The following is a 24,966-nucleotide window of genomic DNA, read 5'->3' as shown; positions in this document are numbered from 1 at the left end:
ACTGGTCTCCAGTACACAGTAGCTCAAATAGGGCAGGAAAGGAAAGGCTGGGCTGAGGCCTCACAAGTGACCCATAAAGATCAGATCTATAAGCTACTGGGAAAAAGCACTTCCACTTTTTTTTTTTTAATCTATTCCTAGATAATGTAGGAAAAAGACTGAAAACCAAGGGAAATGATAAAGGTCATATAAAGTAAGAAAAAGTCAATCCGAAACTTTAAGAGGAACAAAGTTCTTTACAAGAAAGTCATAATTCAGGAGTTCCCATCGTGGCTCAGTGGTTAACGAATCCGACTAGGAACCACGAGGTTGCGGGTTCAATCCCTGGCCTCGCTCAGTGGGTTAAGGATCTGGCGTTGCTATGAGCTATGGTGTAGGTCGCAGATGCGGCTCAGATCCCGCGTTGTTGCAGCTCTGGCATAAGCAGGTGGCTACAACTCCGATTAGACCCCTAGCCTGGGAACCTCCATATGCTGAGGGAGCAGCCCTAGAAAAGGTGAAAAAAAAAGTCATAATTCAAATATGAAGCACAGTGAGATGTGAGATGATTTTAAGTAATTGACTTACTAAAAGAGAAAACACTAGTCAAACTTGAGATTAGAAACAGTCAGTTTTGGGTGACATCAGACTGTGTGTGACAGTGATCTCATAGAGATGAAAATGTAATCCCAGAGTAAAACTTGGCCAGGTGGTAAATATCTTCTATTAATATAACAGGATATTTCAAATGTTAGCTATTGATTTTCAACTTATAAATTATTGTTAAAGCACAGGTAAGGACAGAATGTAGAAATAATAGGATACGGACAGAAGGTGGGGCAAAGAAGAGATGATTCTATCCTAATATAATAGTATGAGCAGTTGAGCATGAGTGGAACAATAGAGGTTTTATTTTTAATTTTTTACTTATTTTTTTGTTTTCATAGGGCCGGCATATGGAGGTTCCCAGGCTAGGGGTCTAATCAGAGCTACAGCCACTGGCTTACGCCACGGCCACAGCAACGCAGGATTCAAGCCACATCTGCAACCTACACCACAGCTCGTGGCAATGCTGGATCCTTAAATCACTGAGCAAGGCCAGGGATCGAACCCTCAATCTCATGGTTACTAGTTGGATGCGTTTCTGCTGTGCCACAAGGGGTACTACAACAACAGAGGTTTTAGAAGAAAACATAAAATTTAAAAAATAACAAATATAAATCTAAAATAATTATCAAATTTCTGTATAGTACAGAATAGGTGGTGTGAGAAGTCTAGTAGAGAAGCTAAATCTTCTTCATAGAAAGACAAAGACATCTCTTACAAAGTACAAATAACAAAGACAAATAACACAGTACGAAAATACATATATTACTTACAGTTTTAGATATAACTACCATAAACGGCTAAAAGAAAAGTCTTTACAAAGTGAGAATAGATTTGATAAGGAATAAGATATTTTATTGTTCTATATCATAAGCTCTTATGTACTATTTGATTGGCTATCCTGTGCATGAACTTATTTTAATAATGAAAAAAATTTTAAATATTAATTTGAAGATTTTAACAATAATTTCTATGTTAAATGACTTCTTTACTAGAGCCTTTATTTTTGGTAGTCATTCTCTTCCCAGGTTGTTCTTACATCTTTTTACTTTTCTTATCATTTTATATACATCTAACATTCTGCCTTATATTTCTAGTTATTTATAAAAATACTCTCTCACTTTATCATATATGTTCATTATAAGCTAAAAATAGCACTTTTATAATCCAGATATATAGTGCACTATAAAAAGAATATCATTGAACTGAATAGATGCTGGCGAAGTATGTCACACTTTAAAACTTTTCTGAAAAATTTGAACAGTATCCTTATCATGCATAATTGGAACTTTAAATGGTTTCAACCCAAATGAGTTAAGATTTTAATGTGAGATAATTGCATCTTTAATAAAGCCTTTGGATTCATTTTTAAGTATATTTTAAAAATCATGTAAAATAATCTGTGGCAAGAAATTATTAGTAATACTCAATCATTTGATTTACTCTGTTTTATGGAAATCAGTGGAAGAAAAATGATAATTATATCTGTCATCCTAGTGCACACTGGTGTCATTAATTAAAATTCTTTGCCTTAGATTCTGTTATCAGTTACCATATTTTGATACTGATCTTTTATTATGTCAATGATGTATATTAAACACCAAAGTAGAAATGTTTTCTTAGAAAAATTTTAACTATTTAGTTAAGTCTATAACATTGAATCATGAAAATGAAAAGTGGGAAAACATTAGTGTTAGAAGTATTTGGCATTATACTTGTGAGCTGCACTTAATCATTTCCTTATAAGTTAACGTTTCTGTCAGTAAGAAGGTATAGTGTACAGTCCTGGTTGCTCAGGCTATACTAGGCCTTCTCCTTCTCTCCTTAACAGAATTGTTTTCATTTTATTTTTCTTTCCAGATAGCACTCCCATATTAGCTCAATAGAATCATCCTGATTACTAAACCAAGCAAAGCCTCACATTCTCCTGACATATAGGGTGGTATGTCCCAAATCAAGGAAATTAAGATAAGGATTGATAAGTCCTTGTCTGAGTTGAAATTTTCTCTCCTGATAGATATAAGCAAGAAAGCATGGAGCCTCCACTACCATTTGCAGGCACTTGTGACAACAGTAAACTAGTCTGAGCATGAAGCTGAGTTCACTGTGAGTCATAGTTAGAAAGTGTCAATAGACAAGAAGATTCACAGCACGGCTAGGACTAGAGTAAAGTGAGTGAGGCTTCTGGTGCACAAAATTTAAGGAAATATTTACTCTGTCTGCCCTTGGTTGACCCTAGTCCATATCCTGACTCATAATACCCGAATGGTAATGCTTACAAATCTATACTTTATTGCACAAAAAAGATATAATACAGCAACAGTATTAAAATAAGGATTTGCATCATAGCCGAAGACTTCCTCACATTGAGGATTCAAAAGGGGCCAGGTTCCAATTCTCCTCCTTCTATAAGGGCCTTAGTGATATGCTTTCTCTCATGCATCAAGAACCACCTGAAGTGTGCAAATGTGCACGGAGCCCCTTAGAAGAAGGGTCCTCTAAATAATTCCAGCCCAGGTATCTTTCTAGTCTGGTTATCAACTAAGCATATCATTGCCACATAACCAACCCAATGGGAGAACCTTTCAGGAATCTCTGGGCACATTATCATTCTCAAGACCAGGTGAGCATCATCAATCTCACTGTTATCTATAAAAAATGGTGAGAGCTGGTACAAACTACCTGAAACCCCTCAGACACTTAATTACAAACTTACACTCTTTTTTTTTTTTGTCTTTTTGCCATTTCTTGGGCCGCTCCCGAAGCATTTGGAGGATCCCAGGCTAAGGGTCGAATTGGAGCTGTAGCCACTGGCCTACACCAGAGCCACAGCAATGCGGGATCCAAGCCACGTCTGCAACCTACACCACAGCTTATGGCAACGCCGGATTGTCAACCCACTGAGCAAGGCCAGGGATCGAACCAGCAACCTCATGGTTCTTAGTCGGATTCGTTAACCACTTTTCATGACTTGGCCAGAGTTCAGTGCTATGTAGGTATAATTCCTATTTCAGTAAAACAACTCAGGACAATTAATCCTATGCTTGCCGGCATGTCACACTGACATAGGCAGATGAACACTTAAGTCTGTGATGACATCACTAGGCTGCAAACCAACCATCTTTGGAGTCCCTTCTCCTGAGAGAGATAATAGATTTGTTTACTATTTAACCTGATTGATGTGGAGTTTCTATTTCTGCAGCTGAAAGTATTCATATTTATACCAAGAGGGAAACATTCCTTTATCTGCTCTTATCTGAGGGAAAATGAGTATATAAAGCAAAGTGCCACCCAAGAGAAAGGCTATATCTAGACAATCACAGACTAAAGTTTTGCCAGAATTTTCTTTGGTATTCTTTTATCCTAGGGAAAATAATATTTTATTTTCCCCAGGGGTAGACAGAGATAGTTCATAAACAATCCTACTATATATAATATACATTAGTTTTATAAATTACTTGGTTCTATGAGTAAGTTTTACGGAAGAATATACTTTAATAATCTTAAACCTTTTTCTACTTATTTTCATTTTTCATATTTTTATTTTGAAAATCAATCTATAACATTTTGCTTCACATATACTAATTTCATAATTGCCTAGTCAAATGCAAGTTTTCCTATAGAGATTTATTACAAAATGGTAACAGTTCTTTGCATTCAGCAAATGGCTACATAGTAGCATTTCTATATTTAAGAAATGATTTGGCTAAAGAATTACATATTCACATACACATGACCTCTTCTGAAATCAAACTGTCTCTTGATTTTAGCTTTTAGCCAAAGAGACCAACTTCAAATTTTAATTTAAAAAATTTGCCTCTTTTGCTATAAATGAAACTTTCACATTTCTTACTTATTATGATGTAAAATACTATAAACTTTATGGTAAATAAAAACTGAGAAAAAGTTTAAAAATAAAAATACTAACTCAAACCCTGGAAACAAATATTTTATAAGAAGGCAATTCTGTAAGCTCTGCTATATCTGCTTGCTAGAACTGAGCTGCTGGTGGAGTGGTCCTGTGCATCCTGGGAATTGGAGAGGTTTGTAATGACTCCGCCATCAGGAAATTTTAATTTCCCTTTGTAATAGTACTTTTGGCTGAAAAAAAAGGTTCTGCCAGAAAAATTTTTAATGAATCTAGAGTTTAAGATAACATACAGATTTGGGGACAATGTTAGCACTAAATTCAGACTAGGTTAAAAAAATAAGATATGCAAATTTCACTGCCTCATGAATTTTGAACTTTCATAACTTGCCTGAAAATACCGATCCCAAATAAATGTCACAAATTAAGTTTGACCAGGAGCTGTGTGTTATCAAGTTGATCTGATGCCATTGCTATAAATTGACCAAATGTTTCTTTTAAAAACACCAAATGTACATGATACGAATAGAAATATCTGGGTTGGAGGGAAAGTCCATATATTAAGTTAATATATAAAAGCAGTATGCAGGGTAATACATTATTAATGTTTTCAAATTATAGTTGAGGCCCAACTTCAATATGGATATATATTATTCTACACATTCTATGCTTCTTATATAAACATTAAAACTAGAATTTGATTATATTAATTATGATATTCATATGTGACATCTTTGAAACACAATATCTTTTTTAGAATAAAGTATTATTCTAAAAAAATGGTGACACATTCTTTTTAAGTAGGAAAATAAGAAACTGAAGGCTCTCAAATCATGCTGAAATTAAAAATGGGTAAAAAAAATACTTGGAAAGCATCATGGCATCCTAACATATGGTACAAAATTATACCTCAAAGACATGGTTTTTAGCTTAGCTTTTCCAGTGGCCATGTGACTTTGGGAAACTTATAATTCTTACCTAGAATTCTTGACAATGCCCTTTTGTATACAGAATGAAGATCAAGTTTTATATACTTTAGTGACATGAAATGATATAAAAATTAAGAGATGTAAAACTTATTTAGCAGGATTTGGTTCATTTTGTACACAGTCCATTCTCATTACAGTAGTTATGCTCTACAAAGAACCTGGAGTTAGTGAATACTTAACTTTTGCTCCTAGGGAACAGACAGAAATAAGTTCCTGCAGGACCCTGGTCAGAATATTTTCATCAATCAATCAATTACTTACCTTGTTTTAAATGTGCTTCTATTTGAAGACACATGATAGATGGATAGATAGATAGATATACAGACAGACAGATAGATCATAGATAAATAGAGATCCATTAAAATTGAACTCATGACCAACAGCATGTAAACTCATGCCTTAACAAAGCCAGTCTCACAGTACATTTTCTCTGTAAGGCACACAAGAGCCTTCTTGTGTTTAGGAACCCTATACATCACTTCAGCACTATGCTGGAGGGTTATTTTAATTAGTGAAATCACTAACAAAAAACACAAAAATATACAAAACATGGCACTACACAGATTGTTTGTTTGCTGAAAAAAGAGTGCAGAGCTTTGTCTTGCTTGACCTCAATTGGGAATATACATGCTGCTGCTCTGCATATGTACTTGAAAGACTGTGAAAACACTGTAAATGTGGTTTTGATATTATAAATAAATTTTAGCAAGAAGGCAAATTTGCAAATATGGAATCTGTGAATAATGGGAATAGACCTTATATTTAAAACTGCTAATTTTAAGTAAGATCTAGTTAGGAAAAATATCTTTGCATTCAGTAGGCAGAGTACTATGGGACATTCACAGAACATCTGCTAGGCAAAAGTTACTTCAAGTCTGCCAAAACCTAATATAGAAAATATTGTGTTTGTGTAGTATTCACTCATAAGGAAATATATTCTGATATAAATAATCTTTTGAAAAAAAAGAATTTTCACTCTTAGAGTGGAAACAAATTCAACTAGGAACCATGAGGTTGCAAGTTCTATCCCTGGCCTCGCTCAGTGGGTTATGGATCTGGCATTGCAGTGAGCTGTGGTGTAAATCGCAGACAGGGCTTGGATCCCAGGTTGCTGTGGCTGCAGTGCAGCTGTAGCTGTGACTGGCAGCTACAGTTCTGAAGTCTTCCTAGTCTGTATGCCATGGGTGTGGTCATAAAAAGACAAAAAAATTTAAATGTATGTCATTAACTGATAAATTGATTACATTGATTCTCTGAACAAGGATCAATGAAAAGTGAACAATGGGTTTCCTTTATTGCGTTTAAATCTTCCTCCTGTAAGGGCTTCTTGTTAATGTTAACCTATGAAGGAATGGTTTAACTAAAAGATGCTTTTCATCTGACTCAGAGTAATAGCTTGCTTTGGCCAGCCAAGAAGTCAAAATAGTAGGAGCACTAATAATACATATTATATATGCACAACTATTAGTTAAGCAGTGTTCCTAACTAGGATACCTTTTCACAAAATACTATAAAATCATTTTCTGGAGTTCCCATTGTGGTGCAGGGGAAATGAATCTGACTAGGAACCATGAGGTTGCAGGTTCGATCCCTGGTCTCTCTCAGTGGGTTATGGGTCCAGCGTTGCCATGAGCTGTGGTGTAGTTTGCAGACTCAGCTCGGATCTGGTGTTGCTGTGGCTGTGGTGCAGGCTGGTAGCAACAGCTCCAATTAGACCCCTAACTTGGGAACCTCCATATGCCACAGGTGTGGCCCTAAAAAGGCAAAAGACAAAAAAAAAAAAAAAAAAGAAATATATATATTTTTTAAGCTGTAAAAATATTTACATTTATTGAAGTAACTGTTTGGCTTTGTAAAATTCAACTTAAATTTTAGAAACAATGTAATTCACTTGTATGAATGATAAGGCTATAACAATTTCTACTTGACAATTAACTATGTTCCTTTACAACTTGTTCTTTTAATCAAATGATATAAGTCCTCTGGCAAAAGTAATTATAAGTACTAAAAATAAAGAATTGGGGAAATTAGAACAATGTGTGTTTATGTTTTAACACGTGATTGGGCGTTGTGTTGAAATTTAAACTTTGGGTCCAAAAAGAGAAACACAGTAGTTATATCACTCATTACTATAAAAGAGTAAGCATCCTGGTTTTTCACTACTTATTAAACATCTTCCTGTAATAAGCAATTAAAGAAATTTCTCAATTGGTTTTTTATATACATGTCACTGAGCTCTCCATAAATCATTTATTTATTTATTCAATAAATTACAAAAGGAGATTCCACATGTTTATTTATTATAATAAGATTTGAAAAAATCCAAAGGCAATAGAACACAGTGAATAAATTTAAAGTTTACTTTAAATATTTCATCTGTGAAATTATTTTCATTCACTCTACTTTCCAAACACAAAATTCTATTCCCCCAGCATTCATGTATTTTCAGTCCCACTATTTCCACCTTTGTTATCATTAGAAAATCCAGTTCATAGACTCCTTTACTGTTTATTTCCTACTGGCATTCCTACTGTTTTCATCCCCTGAGGCTGCATTGAGATTTTGGGGTTTCATGCTTGTGAACTATTTGCAGGACCTTTTTAACGAAAAATAGTATAAAATTGTAAATTACAAGTACTAAATTGCCAAAGTCCCTTGTGGAGCTTTGGAAGTGATCTGTGCAAGAAAGTGTCCTCCAGCTTAGCTTTCATTAGCTGTAAACAGCCACGGCTTATGTCCTTTCCTCTCCAATTAGAACTAGGATTCATCACTCAAACAATTCATCATTAAATTTTTTGGAATCCAACTGTCCATCTCTTCAGGCCCCACACCCAGATAATGAAGGAAGATGTAGCAAACCATATGACCTTGCACAATGCTACCACTACAGATTTATGATCAATCATCTGGGTCTGACTTCTCAATGCTGGCTGAGAACTGCATAGTATCCTCTAGGTAAGAACTTTCCTAGTCTTTTGTGGAGGTTATTTCAAGCATTCTCAAAAATCCTCAGACCTCTCTGACCCTCACATCCATCAGCAGAAAGTCTTGCCTCTTACTTTATAGGAAAAAAAAATACTTTACTTAGGAAGTCTCTCAGTTTCTTTACACAAAACCCATTCACACAGTTGCATATGCACCCATTAATTTTCCTCTCTTTTTAGAATAGTGGATCTAAACTTCCATTTGTGCTCTGATCTCTTTCCCTTCGGCCTTTTTAGGGACCCCACTTTCTCAATAACCTCTTCCCTTTCCTGTGTTTTCAACTTCTTCTCTTTTGATTATTTCCCATTTTCTTCAAATAAATACCTATCTGCACTCTTCCTTTTAAGATCAATGTTCTTGAGTTATGAAATATGTATATATCTTTAATTAATTAATTAATTAATTAATTTTTGCTTTTTAGGACTGCGCCTGCCGCATATGGAAGTTCCCAGGCTAGGGGTTGAATTGGAGCTGCAGCTGCTGGCCTACACCATAGTCACAGCAGTGGGATGGGACCCAAGACATGTCGGCGATGTACACCACAGCTTGGGGCAATGCTCTGATCCTTAACCCACTGAGTGAGGCCAGGGATCCAACCCACTTTCTCGTGGACAGTAGTCGAGATCATAACCTGCTGAGCCACAACTGGAACTCCACATTTACCCTTTTTACAATTCCTTTTATAAGGCATTGCCACATGGTTTTAGCTATGACCGCCGCACTAAAGTATAATTATTTAAGTATTTTTGTCACTAAATGCAATGAACATTTCAATTTACATCTTATTTATATTCCTAGAACTCTTTAACATTTTTACTTAATGTCCCTTTGTCTTTTGTCTGGCATATTTTTTCTCTTAACACTTTGTCTACTCCACTGAAATATCATTTGTTAAGTCTAGACCCATCTTAAGAGGAAAAAAAGTGTGTATGTATATTTATAATACTATGTTATTGAGATGTGTGCATTACTAGCAATAAAAAAAGACTTAACTATTGTGATAAAATATTCTTCTTGGTATATATCCCCTGTATGCGAAAAAATTTGTAAAGCTATGCGGTTAGTTCTAAGAGTTATAAAGTTGTTATTGTTAAAAAAAAGATAAATCATGGATGTTGAGATAAGGGATCATGTGGTATTTCATGACAAATTTGAGTCCTAGAGGTAGCTGAGAAAAGCTCTTGACACTAACATAGGGAATTAAAGTGAATTTAGAAACAGATGCTCTACCAATACCTGTGAAAAACAACAACAATAATAATAAAAGATTCATGTAAAACAATTATATCAGTAATTTAAAATTGTAAAATTTAAAATAAATGTTTGTACTCTATTAGAATTTTCTCATACATTATCTAATTTTAATCTAATATATGATTTATTTATAGTAGCATAAAATAGTACAACACAAAATATAATACAACATAACAATACCATCTTTTAATTTTCTCTGTCATTAGCATCTATTTCTTAGATCATTAAAAACAAAAATATCAATTTAAACAAATATAATATCTATAGTATAAAAACCTAATTTTTAAATCAATATGAGTTTAGAATAAAAATATTCTAAGATATTCAAAATCTTTAAGAGTTTATTCTCTTAAAGTCATTAAAATTGGTCATTTTTAAAATTTTTAATGATTAGAAATCCACAAAAAAGAATTTTCAGATAAGCATAAGACACTCCAATGCAACATGTATATGAAGTTTCCTAACAGAGGATTCACACTTTCTGAATTTACCTTACTTTTATTTAAAGACTCAGAGCTGGCTTTTCCTTAAAGAAATTCTTAAATTACAGTTTCTCAGAATTAAACAATAGAGTGAATCTGTAACTTGAAGTAAATTATGCTGGTCATAGAGTAAGACAGTAGTTTGGGAATGTGATTGACATGACCTACTCTTGCTACACATTTACATATTTTCATCTATGAATAAACTGCCCTGATTTATGGCAGATAGCATGAAGATTATATAATATTACTGAATAAAAGTTAGGATTTTAAATTACCTTCTATCTAGATTCCTTTGGAGATTTAATCATCATAAACGTTTTGTAATGTTATGACTGGGAATAAGGACTATGTGTTTCTACCTCAAAGTTGGAATTTTCCAAATTATTTCCACTTGAAAATGTAAAGTGAATGTTAATTATGGACAACTTTGATCCCTAGGATTAATTTTAACAGATCAAAGAAACTGAATAGAGAGCCCAGGAATAAACTCACACATTTATGGTCAATTAATCTATGACAAAAGAGGCAAGAATATACAATTAAAAAAAGAGAGTCTCTTCGGTAAGTGAGGCTGGGAAAACTAGACAGCTACATGTAAAAGAATGAAATCAGAACATTCTCTTACACCATGCACAAAAATAAACTCAAAATAGATTAAATATCTAAATATAAGACTTGATACCATAAAACTCCTAGAGGAAAACATATGCAGCACACTCTTTACACAAATCACAGCAATATTTTTTTGGATCCATCCCCTAAAACACAGTAAACAAAAGCAAAAATAAACCAATGGGACCTAATTAAACCAAAAAAATTTTGCACAGCAAAGGAAAGAGGTGAAGAAATGAAAAATACAACCTACTAAATGAGAGAAGACATTTGCAAATGATATGACCAATAAGGGATTGAGATCCAACATATATAAATAGCTCATACAACTCAATATCAAAACAAACTAACTTTAAAAATAGACAGAAGAATTGCACAAACATTTTTCCAAAGAGGACATGGAGAAGTCCAACAAGCACATGAAAAGATGCTCAATATCACTAACCATCAGGGAAATGCAAATCAAAACCACAATAAGATATCACCTCACACCTGTCAGAATGGCTATCATGAAAAAGAACCCAAATAACAAATGTTGGTGAGGATGTGGAGAAAATGGAACTCTAGTACACTGTTTGTAGGAATGTAAATTGGTGCACCCACTGTGGAAAATCGTACGGAAATTTCTCAAAAAAACTAAATATAGACCCAGAAATTCCACACTTGGGTATTTGAAACAAACAAACAAACAAACCCCAAAACACTAATTTGAAAAGATACATGCACTCCAGTGTCCAAAGCAGCATTATTTACAATGGCTGAGATATGGAAGCGACTTAATATCCATCAACAGATGAATGGATAAAGAAGATGTAATAGACACATAAACAGTGGAATACTACTCAGCCATTAAAACAATGGAATAATGCCATTTACAGCCACATGAATGGACTTGGAGAGCATTATACTAAGTGAAATAAATCAGATACAGAAAGGTAAATACTATATGATATCATTTACATGGAGAATCTAAAAAACAACAAACTATGGAATAAAACAAAAAAGAAGCAGACATAGATATAGAGAATAAATTAGTGGTTACCAGTGAGAAGAAAGAAGGAGGGAGAAGCAAGATAGGGGCAAGGGATTAAAAAATGGGGTTGTTATGGGATTACATACAACCATATGCGTAAAACTTGTGAGAACTGTAAAGCACTGCAGAATTTAAAGACACTTTCATTCAATAAGAAAGAAATAACTTTAAAAGTCCAAAAAGTCACATATAGATTCTTAATATTATGTTTGAGATGAAAAGAAAGTTTTTCTTCATTTTAAATCAAGCAATTAAACTTATTTTTTTAACTATGTAATCCAGAAACTAGACAAGTATCATTATATGCTCCTAATTTTTTCTTATTCTTTTACACCTATGTGACATTGGAGTACCAATTATTCTTATTTCTTAAATCTTTAAATATTGACCATAGTGCTGAATATAATTTTAAATTATAATTTCATTCTAAAATTCTATATTTAATCTTATGCGTTTTTTAAGATCATAGTTTAAGCACTATTCAGGCCATGAAATTTAGTGGTTAAAATCAGAGTTTTTGTAGATAGAGATGCCTGGATTTAATTTCCAATTCTATCACTTAGCCCTAGGTTTGTAATCTCATTCTAGTTATTCTTTTCATATGTAGAAAAAAAAGGATAACTAGTTCTCCCTTTATATATATCATTGAAAAACAAAGGAGATAATTAAGTAAAATACTCACTTCACTTGATGACATGTAGTTGGTACTAAAAGGGAGTTCAGGTTAACTTTCTTATCAATAAAGTTATTGAGGTTAGTGCCACTATCCTAAAGTTGTAATAAAGTGCAGCTTAGCAATCACAAAAATATTTAAACCCAACCCTGGGAATAAATATTTTGTTTTGTCATGTGTTTATTCTTGCACGTAAGGCACTTACCATTGATTATATCTGAGTTTACAACTCAAATTTTCAAATTAAGTGATTACTCATCGCATCACTGTTTTGCACCAAGAATAGTGCTTATCTAGGGGAATACAGTGATGAAATATACATTGCCTCCCCCATCAAAGAGGTCACAGTACCATAGTAATTTAAATAAAAACAAAATCTTAAAGTTTACACATTTATGAAATGAGAAAGTGACAAATCAACTAAAATGAGTAAGTGATATATTAAGAAAACACACTTACATGATTTAGATTTAAAGTTTGTTTTACAATCATGACTTAAATGTTAATCGCAATTTCATATTTCACTTTTCATGGAACTGTTCAAATTTGACTACAATGCTTTCTAAACTGAACACCTGAGGCAAGTCAAGGTCTATAATGGTTTTATTATATCTCTCAAGTACTGCTATGCTCAAGCTAAACCTGGAATGTTAGGGAAGCCAAGAGTGGTCGCTTGGATCTCTCAGTGTGTTAAGAATGTAGTATCCCACATGCTCAGTGAGAGGTGACATAGATGACATAAATCATGCTCTGACTTTCATCTGCAGAAAACTCTTAATTGTCAGAAAGTTGTTTTTCTAGTTTATGTTTTATGATATAGAATTCCAGACTCAAAAAGCTTTACATTTTTATTTACATGCTCCCAAATCTTCTTATAAAGAAATTAAATCAATAATGGCCACTGCATAGGGCTGGCCTCAACCCAGGGTCACTCACTGGGAAGCACCTGCTTTCATTGGAAGTAGCTCACTGCCCTCCATGTCTAGAACTGCCCCAGGTCTTTCCTTTTGGCAAAACCAAGCCCAGCTGACCCAATCACCAATTCCAGAGAGAGGAAGTTCTTCCACTGCCCTAATCTAAGGCATCTCCTCATTCTTCATTTCCTGCCCCAGGAAATTACCAGAAAGTGTAAATTCCCAGTCACTACAGGAGCACTCCTGCCCCACCTACAAGAATGAGGTCTGGCTCCAGTAAGTTAATCACAAGATTTTCAATATCTAGCCTATCCGTGGTCATTTTGTTAAATTTATAGTAGTAAATATGGAAACAACTTACAAATCCATCAATAAGGAAGTGATTAAATAAATCAGGGGACCTCCATATATTAGAATGCCATGGAAAATGATGATATAAACCTATATAAAGCTTCATGGAATGAAGAACATGGGGAGATTAAATGAGCAAATCCATGTCAAATATGACAGAACTAGCACATAGAAAGTGCTCAAGAGTTGTGGTTAAGTGGAAAAAGAGGCTAAGAAAGAGCGTTATAGTTCAATAGCATTTTACTATTAAAATATATGCATCCTTATGGGTTTATACACATACAAAAATATATAGAAGGATATAAATCCCCAAAAAGGAAATAAGTTAAATCATAACATGTTTAATTTTAAAATAAAACAGACAAGAAAGTAATGATATTGTCAAAAGTTATGAAAGAGAAAAATATATAGGATTCCTTTGATGACCTTTACCTTGAAGAGATAATGAAAGAAAAATTAGAGAAAGGAAGTATTTAGTTTTATTGAGTATTTACTGGAGTATTCATAAAAAAATGTATTATCTGTCAAGAGAAGGTTATGCCAGAAAATTCCTCCAAAAGTTGGATCTGTTGGTACGAAGGGAGAGACTGCTTTTTATTGCTGACCTGAGTGTCAGCTTAAGCAAAAACTTCTTAACTTGATCCAATTCTATCAGAAGGCCAAAGAGCCTTGGAGACAATAACATGGTAGAATCACAGGGTCCAGTAAGGCAAGGAATTCCTCAACTGAAAGTCCATCTCCTGTCCTTGCAGTTCCAGATTTGGGGACTATGATAACAGATGACATTGAGAGATGTAGGTCAGCCAGAGGTTTTCATAGTTTTGGAAAAGAAGCCTACATAGCCAAGGAATTAGGCTTAGGTTCAAAGCTGGGGATTACCAGATAAATGAATATTACCAGAGTTCACAATGGCTAGTTAAGGATTACAATTCTTTGTCTTTGCCTGTTCACATGAGCATCTGTCTGCCTACATCGAGCCTATAGACAACAAGCTAGATCAGAAGCCATAATAAACAGTAGAAGAGATTCAAACCTGCAATAGGCCATGATGGTCATCAAAACCTGTTTTCCTTTTCTTACCTTTCTCCTCCAGCACCAGGGATAAATACAGGGAAACAGGAAACCAGAAAGCAGACCCCTGCTCTCCCTGTCTCTGCTTATATACCAGTTGTAAGTCCAGCTTTCTCTGAGAAGTAGAAGACACTAATTTAAATGAGATTGTACCTTAGAATGAACAGGAATGATATTTAACTAAAAGATTGTTTTTCTATAGAATGTCACTGTGAAGTTTTGAAATTGGACTGAATCATTAAAAAAAAACCCAGATATCTGGTTAAACAAAGCACATTTGGTAGCAATTACTGTAAAAGCAAAATGTTCATGTTTCTCTTCAAATGAGTTGTGATTCCTAAGTAAAGTGGTTAGAGTAATGTTAAAATTCCCTCTGTCCTGTACTCTCTTTTTCTCTGTCTAGTGGTTGCAGTGGTGTGATATACATTTGATGTGCTTCTGTTCTGGGGTAAGGGGAGAAAAGAAAACCTCAGAGCTACATACTCAAAGAATTCAGTGAGGAAAGGGGTTATTTATGTTTCTATGTAGCCCAGTGTCTCCTCAGGTAGGAGAGCATTTCTGGGACCTTTTGCCTGCCCTCTTCCCAGGAACTTTAAGCAAGCTGGCTTATAACTGAATGTAATATGGGTAGGAAACCAGCAGGAAGTCTAATTCCTGGTCTGATCACAACTTGCACAATGCAGTTGGTAAGATGTTATTTTAAATACTAATGTCCTAGATCTAAATTATACCTATAAATATAACTTTGTCTTTCTATAATTAGAACAAGGTCATTTTGGAAAATCACCAGCAATACTGTGCAATTACCTAAGAGGTGTATTTTTTTTTCATTCACATTAGACTTAACTTCCTTCTCTGATAAATTTGTTAGTCTTTTCTCTGCCTAGAAAGATTTCTTCAGCTGTGCCTGAATTGACCTTCTCTGAACTAAATATCAGATTATCTTCAAAGCAAGCTGACTTCCTGACACAATTACTATGTCACAGTACTGAGCATTTACTTGGAATTGGAAACAGGATGAAGTGCAGTCTGCTTCCAGTAATTTAACTGCGTAGAGTCTAAAGTGAGGGAAATAGCCTATGCAGTTTAAATCGTTCTCACTGGAGATAAAGTTATTTATCATAACTATAACAACTTACAAGAAATAGACAAAAATATCATAGAAATCATAATGATCAATTTTTAATTTCACAGCTTTTAATTATTTGGAATCACTAAATTTAAGTGAGAAGAAAGTATGTTTCTTTTATTAGGGTGGTTCAATCACAAGTGACACTATTACTAAGTTGAAGAAATGAGTCACCTGTACTGCAAAAGAACCAATTTCCATTTGTTAATGTGTTGTCAGGAAAGCCGACTGGCTAGCCTGAGTGCTGTCATACTTAGAACCAGTTGTCAGGCTAAATTAGCAGAACCATTTTTCTTTTCTCGTATGAACTGTTAATAACTCATCAAGAGGAGGAACAGCCTTTACATGCATTGTGTTTTAAAGGAAAGAGGAAAGGTTTGGAGCCAGCAATTTTGAATGTGTAGGATTTCTCTTTTCCTTTTTTAATACTAAAATATAAAAATGATATGCATTATAAAAATAGTCCAGGTATTATAACAAAAAATAAATACATGTAGGAGAATAATGCCCATATAAAAATACACACACACACACACACAATTCTCTTTGCCTGTTGTCATTTCCAGGTTGACCCAAAACTTTTTCTGGAAATAACTGATGTTATCAGCTTATTGTATTTATCTTCCTGTCATATTTTTTTAGCCAGTCTTTCATTTTAACATCTGTTTTGCTCTTTATTTTATTAATACCATTTAATAATTTACTTAATCAGTCCCTTCTAGTCATTTAAGTTATTTTCAGTTTCCCAACCATCAACCCGCCCCTCCCCCAGTTAAAAAAAAAAGGTCACATAGAACATATTGATGTAAAAGTAAGTATTAGGTTGAATTTCAATTTTGCCATACCCTAGATATATGACTTCAGGTGAGATATTCAATCTTTTTAAACCTAAATTTTATTTGCAATTATGGAGAAAATAATGCTAATCAGTATGGTGGTGGGAACTAAGATGATGTGAGCAAGACATCATGGTTTGATATTAATGTGAATGCTATTATGAGCAAAATGTTTAGTCCTGTATTTAATATTTTTGAGTTTCTAAAAATAATTTGACTTTCTAAAAAACGTATTTTATGGAAAACAAAAAGTAATGTAATATCATATAGACTTTAGAATGAACACAAATCACAGCATGAATTGGTATTTTTGACCAGGCAATTCACAAAAGGATTTCTTGGTCTGAATAATAACACCTGAGCTAGGAGTGGTGGATGACTAATAGTCATGTATTTCTGACAGAATGCTTTCATTATATTAACCTTCTTTCAAAATGTATGAAGAAACAAGTTTGAAGGAAAAAGGACAAAAATAATTTCCAAAATTAAGCTTAATAGTGAGACAAGACAGAAAAATACACTCAGCATAGTGTCAGCTCTCCACTGACACAGAATGGAAGACACCTCAGGGAGGACACACATAATCATCAGAATATTTATAAGGTATATTTCACTCATTTTCAAAATAGAGATGCTTTTATAACCACACTTGTTATAAAAATGCATATACATGTGTCTATATATTTTATTCACAATAATGGTAAACAAATAAAATGCTTTGGAGCCTCTCATATTCATGGTAATATATTCATATTGAAATATATTATGGCTATAGATGTGAATTATTCAAATACTTTTTTCAAAGATAATTTCTTTTTTCTCTAGAATGGTTAGAAAATATCCTCAGGTAAAGAAACGTGGAGGGTAAATAAAAGTATCATTTTTATGTCTGGGTTAGGTTAATCTGAATTCAGTAATTTATATATGTTCTTTAAATTTTTCATTTCAGGGATAGTTCTATTACACATTACAATAAGAGGAAGAAAGCAGGTGCATCCATAGAAAGTTCACACACAGCTCTTGGTATCTCTTGAGAAGCTTAGATTTCTTTAGCATTATAACTAAGACAATAATTTATTATCCAAATGTGGAGGTATTTAGAGTGAAAATGGCACTATCCACAGGGAACACTAGGGAGTTGGACATGAAACAGAACTGAATTAGCAAACTGGGACATATGTTCATTCATCCTAATTTTAACCTTACATTCACTTTTCAAAATTATTAAATTAAAACATAAAAGAATAACTTCAAATTCATAGGGTATATTACAATTAGCAGTAAAGTAATTCTGTGATAACATCGGTTCACCTTTCTAGAAAATAAGAATTATAATTAATACATTTCCTATAAAAGAGACCAATACATCTCATTACTAACATCAATAACGCAAAAGGAATCTTAGTAAATTTACTGACTTAGGGATACAGTAAAGAATGTTGAAGCCTTAAGAAAGAAATTATGGTATAGTCCTTGATTTTGATTTAAATTAAAATAAGCTAAATGCAATTTTTTATGGTGCACTATTTTAAAGTCAAAATCTGTGAAGCTACTATAGTAATCTATGTGTTAGCTCTCACAGTTAAATTACAAATTCCATGTCTTGACATGTTGCCACATTTTACTTGATATATTTATATTGAGACCAGAATATTTTACTCAACTAAAGAAAAAATTGAATATTTAATAAAAATACTGTGTAAACACTGCATTTGTACTTTAAGTAATAGTAAAAATATATTATTGCTAAAGTTAGTCTTTAAAGTTAGATGCATGTAATGATTGCCAACCTGATTTATGTTGACTGAATTATTTTCCAAATTTGTTTTTAATTTCTTGTTTTTTAAATGTTTGACGACTAGTCCAATTTAGCACCAAATATCAGTTTATGATCCAACACTGCATATGTAAAAGCAATTCTTGTTCAATCCTGAGAAGTTTATTGTCATGACTGGCCCTCTCTACAACACTACCCACATATAGGGTGACAGCACCAGGGAACTATGCACACAGTCTTGGGGCTATCCCTAACTTTTCCCCGTTTCTCAGCCGAGACCATTCTGAGTGTCTATTCATCACAGCAATGTCATACCCATGGTGCTCTGTATTCTGAAACAAGTCTTACTCTACAATCTCTACTTAACTCTTCAATAATACTCTCTAAAACCATAGTTCAATGATCAGCACGCTTCTTTATATCTTCAATTTGTACTTGCTTCATCTCTCACATCCCAGGTAACTCAGGATTTGGAAATGTAGTTGATGTCATCCAGCTTCCCACAGCTCTTTCCAGACTGTTGTTCTTATATTTGAGGGAACAGTCCCTTGCTCTTTCAGGCAAAGATTATCTTCATTATTGTCACCACTCTTCATTAGTAAAGATTACTGATCTCTCGTTTGTGGTGCTTATGTAACAGTATCATAGTTTAGATTAAAAATAGATGTCCCCAAAGCCTAACAAAGTATTGTTTAAATGTATAGTAACTACTTGTATACATTCTTTTGTGAAGTGTTTATTCATACAATTTACCCCTTTTTAGTGGAGTGTTTATCTTTTTATCACTGATTGCAGGGGTTCTTGATGTATTATGATTTCTTCTTAAATATATGTATTACAAATACATTCTCCTATCTGTGGCTTGCTTATACATTAATGGTATCTTTTGAGGCATGGATTATTTTAATTTTGGTTAAGTATAATGAATCTTTTTTTCTTCTTTTATGGTAATTAGTTTCTGGGATCCAAGAAACAATAAATAATAAACAATAGTTTATTATATTTTCTTCTAATAGCTTTATATTTCTAATGGTGACATTTAAATCAATGATCCTTCTTAATTTACTTTTTGTGTATTGTATAAGATGTAGGTCAAGATTCACATCTTTTTTTTCTATGTGGACAGTCAGTATCATTTACCGAATAGAATTAAATTTCCCCAAAGGAATATTTTGGTACTTTGCTGACAATCAAATAACTAAATGGATCTATTTCTTGTTTCTCTGTTCCATCTTACTTCTCTATCTTTTTATCATTACACCAACCACATTGTTTCTAACACTGTAGTTTCAGAGTGAAGTAGTATGTCTTCCAACTATCTTCTATCTTATTAAGATACAAAGTCCTTTATATTTTCATGTAAATGTTAGAATCAGATTCTCAAATTCTATACCAAAAAAAGCATATCAGAACTTTGGTTGAGAGTATAGTAAATCTACACACTAGTTTATACAGAATTTTAATTTAAAAATGATTATTCCAAGACATGAACAAGGCATATAGCTCTACTTATTTTTTCATTCTTGAATTTCTCTCACTTTATTTCTTGACTTGCCTAATAAATGCTTTATCCATCTTGATACCTTTTCAAAAACGCAATGTTTGCTTTTAATTATCTTTATATTTTTATCTATTGTATATTTCATTGATATCTGATCTGGCCTTCATTTTTTCTTTCTTATTACTTTTTTTTTTAAGCCACACTCATGTCATATGGAAGTTCCCAGGCCAGGGACTGAATCTGAGCTGTAGCCACAAATGCAATGTTGGATTCTTAACCAACTGTGCCAGGCCAGGGACTAACCCTAATCCACCTCAAAGACAACACTGGATCCTTAACTTGCTATGCCACAGCAGGAGCTTCTTACTTTTTCCATCTTGTTTCACTGGTATAAGTCCTGCTTTTGCTATATTGTATTTTATTCTCATTTGTTAAAAATGTTTTCTAATTCTTCTTGAAATTTATTCTTTGACATCTGGACTGTTTGTAAATGCATAGTTTAATTTCCAAATATTAGGGGATTTACCAATATTTTATTGTTATTTTTCTACTTTGCTTGTGGTCTTAGAATATACTCTACATGACTTCAATTTAAGGTTTTCTGAACTTGTTTTATGGCCCAACATGTCTATACAAGTGGACATACTGTATTCACAATATTCCTCTATTGTAAGACTTAGTTCTCTATAAAAATCTGTGAAGCAACTGATGGTGTTGTTTATATTACCTATTCCTACATTGTTTTTTGTATAACTGTTCTATCAGTCACTGAGGAGGTTATGTAAAATCTCCAACTATGATTGCGAAGTGATTTTTTTATCCTTATAATTCAATTTATGTATATCTTTTGAACTCTATTTTTAGGTACATATGTGTATTTATTTTTATATCTTTTAATGTATCAATTTAATTACTACAAAATATCCCTCTTTATCTTTTTTTTTTTTTTTCTCTTTTTAGGGCTGTACCCGTAGCATATGGAAGTTCCCAGGCTAAGGGTCAAAGTGGAGTTGTAGCTCCCGGCCACAGCCACACCAGGTCCAAGCCGCTTCTGTGACCTACACCACAGCTCACAGCAACACCAGATCCTTAACCTACTGAGTGAGGCCAGGTATCAAACCTGCATCCTCATGGATATAATAGTTGGGTTCATTACTGCTGAGCCACAACAGGAGCTCCATCTTTTGTAATGCTATATGTTCAAAAGTTATTGTATCTGATATTAAATAGTCACTCCTTTCAGTGGTGGAGTAGTGTGATATTCTGCACAATATCAAAATGGTTATGTCCTCTGTGTACCATACTGTGACAAAGCAGAAGAGTTTAACTTGTCTTGGGGACACTTAACTTATACGTCTGTCCTTCCTACAGAAATTGAGCAGCTTTTGTGAATGTACTCTTCACATTAACAGCTGCATACTAAGTTCCAGGACTGTATTAAACTCTCTTATTAGATATCATGACTGGACTGGCAACTGAGCTTTTGCTGCCACTAAGTTAAATGCTAGAAACCCACTACTATCCATCAAAACCCATTTGGATGTTATGGAATCAACATAAATAAAATGAGGATATGATTGGCACCTCTACCTTTGCATTCATTAAAACTTTGAGGGTGACACTAATTCTTCCCAATCTATCTGGGATATAGTATTGCTTCATTTTAATGAAACCACTTTCCAGGGAAGGTGATAGAGTTTTAAGAAATTTTGCTTAGCCTTTTACTACACACGTCAGAGAAATAATGTGAAGGAAGCTTCTGCCAGTTGCTGTGATGTATGAATTCAGAGACTAGGGAAATGATAACCAGGTCAATTCGAAGACCCTGTATTTTAGTGTGAGATGATCTTGGGCCAGGACACTATTTATCAGGTGGCTTGTAATATCCCCAAACAGGGATCCAAAGTAACATTTTGAATTCCCTGTTACTAGTGTCAGCTTAGATTTCATATCCAAAAGTTCTCATAAGTATAGACATTCTTCTTTTCTAAGTACATGGAAAATGGTCATAGATCTCTTTGGGGAAAGAGTAAGCAGATATTTATTTTATATTCTAATAGTGGTATCACTATGTACTTCCTCTAGGGGTACAGGATTCCTTTTAATCAATGGATTTTGGATCTGCGCAATGTCATACATCTGGAACTTGGATAAAAAAACTGCAACTTTCTATTCTGGTGGCTGACATCAGGCTTTTGCTTGGCAGAACACTTTTTTTTCTTGTTATGAAAGTTATGTAACACTCTATCATCTGTGCCTAGAACAGTATGATCTTTCAATCATCCCACAGATCTCTGAGGGTCAAGGCACCCTGATTGCTACTCTGATCTTGCTGCCCATTATAACAATTACATCTACCTTGCTTTGATGGTTAAGTACTGCTACCTGGTCTCTGATAGTCCAGAATTCTGTGAAAGGGATTCTTTTTGCTTATATCAGCCTGCTCAGGAAACCACTACTGCGTTTCATAAAGATGCCCATGCATTTTCTCTTTCCCATCTAATCCCTATCATTCCTTACTGACATAAAAGTGAATATTTCCATAAATTCTCCTGAGGGAAAAGAAGTAGATGGTGAAGTGGCATTTTTTTTGTTTTGTTTTACATAATAAATCCATCTCAAATTTTCACTTCTCTGAGCCTTCTGACTTCTTCAATATTTTACCAAGGCAGTTTACCTAACTTACAGTAGACTATCATTGTGTACAAACTTCAAAAGGATTATCCCAGCTTGGTTCTATAATTGGCTCAAAGTGTCACTGCCAAGTTAATATATCAAGGGTGAGTGTTCTCAAGTTACTAAATTCTTCCCTTTACAGTCATACTTTTCCTCTTCTGGTCAAATGTATTTCCTCAAGTTCTTGCTGTACACATTAGCTAAGTCCTACTTTTCCTTTGGAGAGTTTGCTATTTTCATCAGACTTGGACTCACATTTTTCTACTTAAGTTGTGCCAATGTATCTTGTTTAGTGGTACATAGACAATAAATGGTGTGGAGAGACAAATATTTTGGAGGATAAGCTGTTGCAAAGAATCTGTTTTAAATAAGATGTCTGCAGTGTTTCCAAGCAAGATAGACTGCTCTCCCTCTGGTAGGGTAGGGAGCTGCTTCCAACAGCCCAGAAAGTCAGGGGTTCAATAAAGTAGGCAGTTTTGAGTTTCTCAGGATTGTCCACCCAAAGTCTCCACCCCAGATTTCAAGGTCTTACATTTTTCCTATGAAGATGCTGACCTAAAAATTGGCAACTTGTTGAAGCAATGAACACCATATCCTTTGTAGCTCTCCCTCCCTTATACAAAGAATCTAGGTTTGGTTTTCAGCATAGTCTGACCTGTGACATAAGGATCTCCCTAAACATCAACATCACCATCACTGTAGAAATTCTATTTTTCTCAATATTCCTTGAGTTGATAGTGATTAATCTGCCCCTGCCATTTTATTTTTTCAAAATTCTACAGCAGTTGAATTTTTTTCAGTCACCATTAAGTCCATACTCTTTAATTGCCAATGGTACTACAGACCCTAGCATTTCATATTGCAGGGGTACTTTGTTTTACTATAAGCAAGATTCTTAGTAATTGTGATGCTACTGTATGTCAGTGGTTTTTAAAACCATAGGTTTATACTAGAAATGGGACCATCATTGCCTAATGACTTATCAATTATCTAGCTCCATAAGCCCATCTTTGGGATTTAATATTTAGCACCACTCCTCATTTCAACTAGTTTAACCTAGATCCTCCTGAAAGTAGAGCCTGAGACAAAAGAACACTGAAGGACACAGCAAGAGGAACAAAAGGAAAAGGAAAATAAATATGAAGGGTATCACATAAGAATGGTGGTCAATCACAAAAGGCCATTCTGAAGGGCCTTATGAAATGCATCTCATAATTGTTTGCCTGGGGGTTCCCACCGGCCATTGTCCAGTGGTGGCTCTGCATTTGGCATTAGAAAAGTCTTGTGTCAGGAAGTAAGAGGGTGACTATGACTTCAGGGCAAGGCACTATTTGAGTATAGCTGAATAAACCTGGTTGGTGCCTGTTCATAGATGGCCATGGCAGCAAAGACTGGGGTAATAAATGGGACTAAGAGAATTTATAGCAGTGCATGAACATATCTAAGGAAGAAACACATTTTTTTCCACATATTTTTTAACCTCCTACAGAATGAATGTTCTTCAACACACTTAAGAAGTGCTATTATAAAATATTACATATGGATGCATCTATACTTTATTACATTAAGTTATACTAATTAAGGTACATGATGCTTGACTTGCCCAAAGGCACACGATTTTTGTGCAGAAATCAGCTAGGGTAATTTCAATTTTAACAACTTGTCACGTTATTTGCTGCTCTTTTGTAGATTTTAACTGTGAATGTAAGTTCCCTCTTTGGCAGATTTGAGATGTTGCTGGCTTGTTAATTTTTATTTCCTTACCTTTTTTGTTTGTTTGCATTTGAGTTAACAAAATTTCCAGATTAGTTAGAATTTTCATGTAAAACTCAGAATCAGGTAGAACATCTAGAGATCCATTCCTATTCTTTCAGCAACTTAATTGTCTGAATTAGGAATGAAATCATCTGCTTTGCATGCTTCCATTTCACCCTCTTCTGTCTAAGACAGACACTGCTAATAGATTAAGGTATTTCCTTATCTCCTGACTCTAGTTAAGGCCTCAGATTCCTTCTCAAAACAATGCCTTGGGAAGTCAGTTGGAATATGGGATGAAATACAATTGTTATTTCTGGAGACATTTTACATAGAAAACTCTTATCTTTCCTTTTCTTTCTTTGCGTTTCAGTAATTTCTAAGGATGAAAATAACACATTCTTCTCTAAGAAATTCATATTATTCTAATATTTAAGAGCTATAACTTCCTATAAAACAAAACATATTCTAC

At 34.0% G+C, this 24,966-nt stretch overlaps 1 long non-coding RNA gene across 1 annotated transcript in view; it reads right to left on the bottom strand.

Moving 5' to 3' along the window:
- The window catches only part of LOC106507094 (uncharacterized), a 398,065-nt gene that overhangs the window by 159,723 nt on the left and 213,376 nt on the right, over positions 1-24,966 (bottom strand). The gene's annotated exons all lie outside the window — the stretch shown is intronic.

The sequence above is a fragment of the Sus scrofa genome, chromosome 15 (genome assembly GCF_054392235.1).
Source record: "Sus scrofa isolate SSC_HxYL_T2T_F1_AM1 chromosome 15, Sscrofa_HxYL_maternal_Yorkshire_Landrace_v2.0, whole genome shotgun sequence".
Classification (NCBI taxonomy): domain Eukaryota; kingdom Metazoa; phylum Chordata; class Mammalia; order Artiodactyla; family Suidae; genus Sus; species Sus scrofa.
Note: the sequence above shows the minus strand (reverse complement) of the source record. Positions and strands in the feature narration are given on the sequence as shown.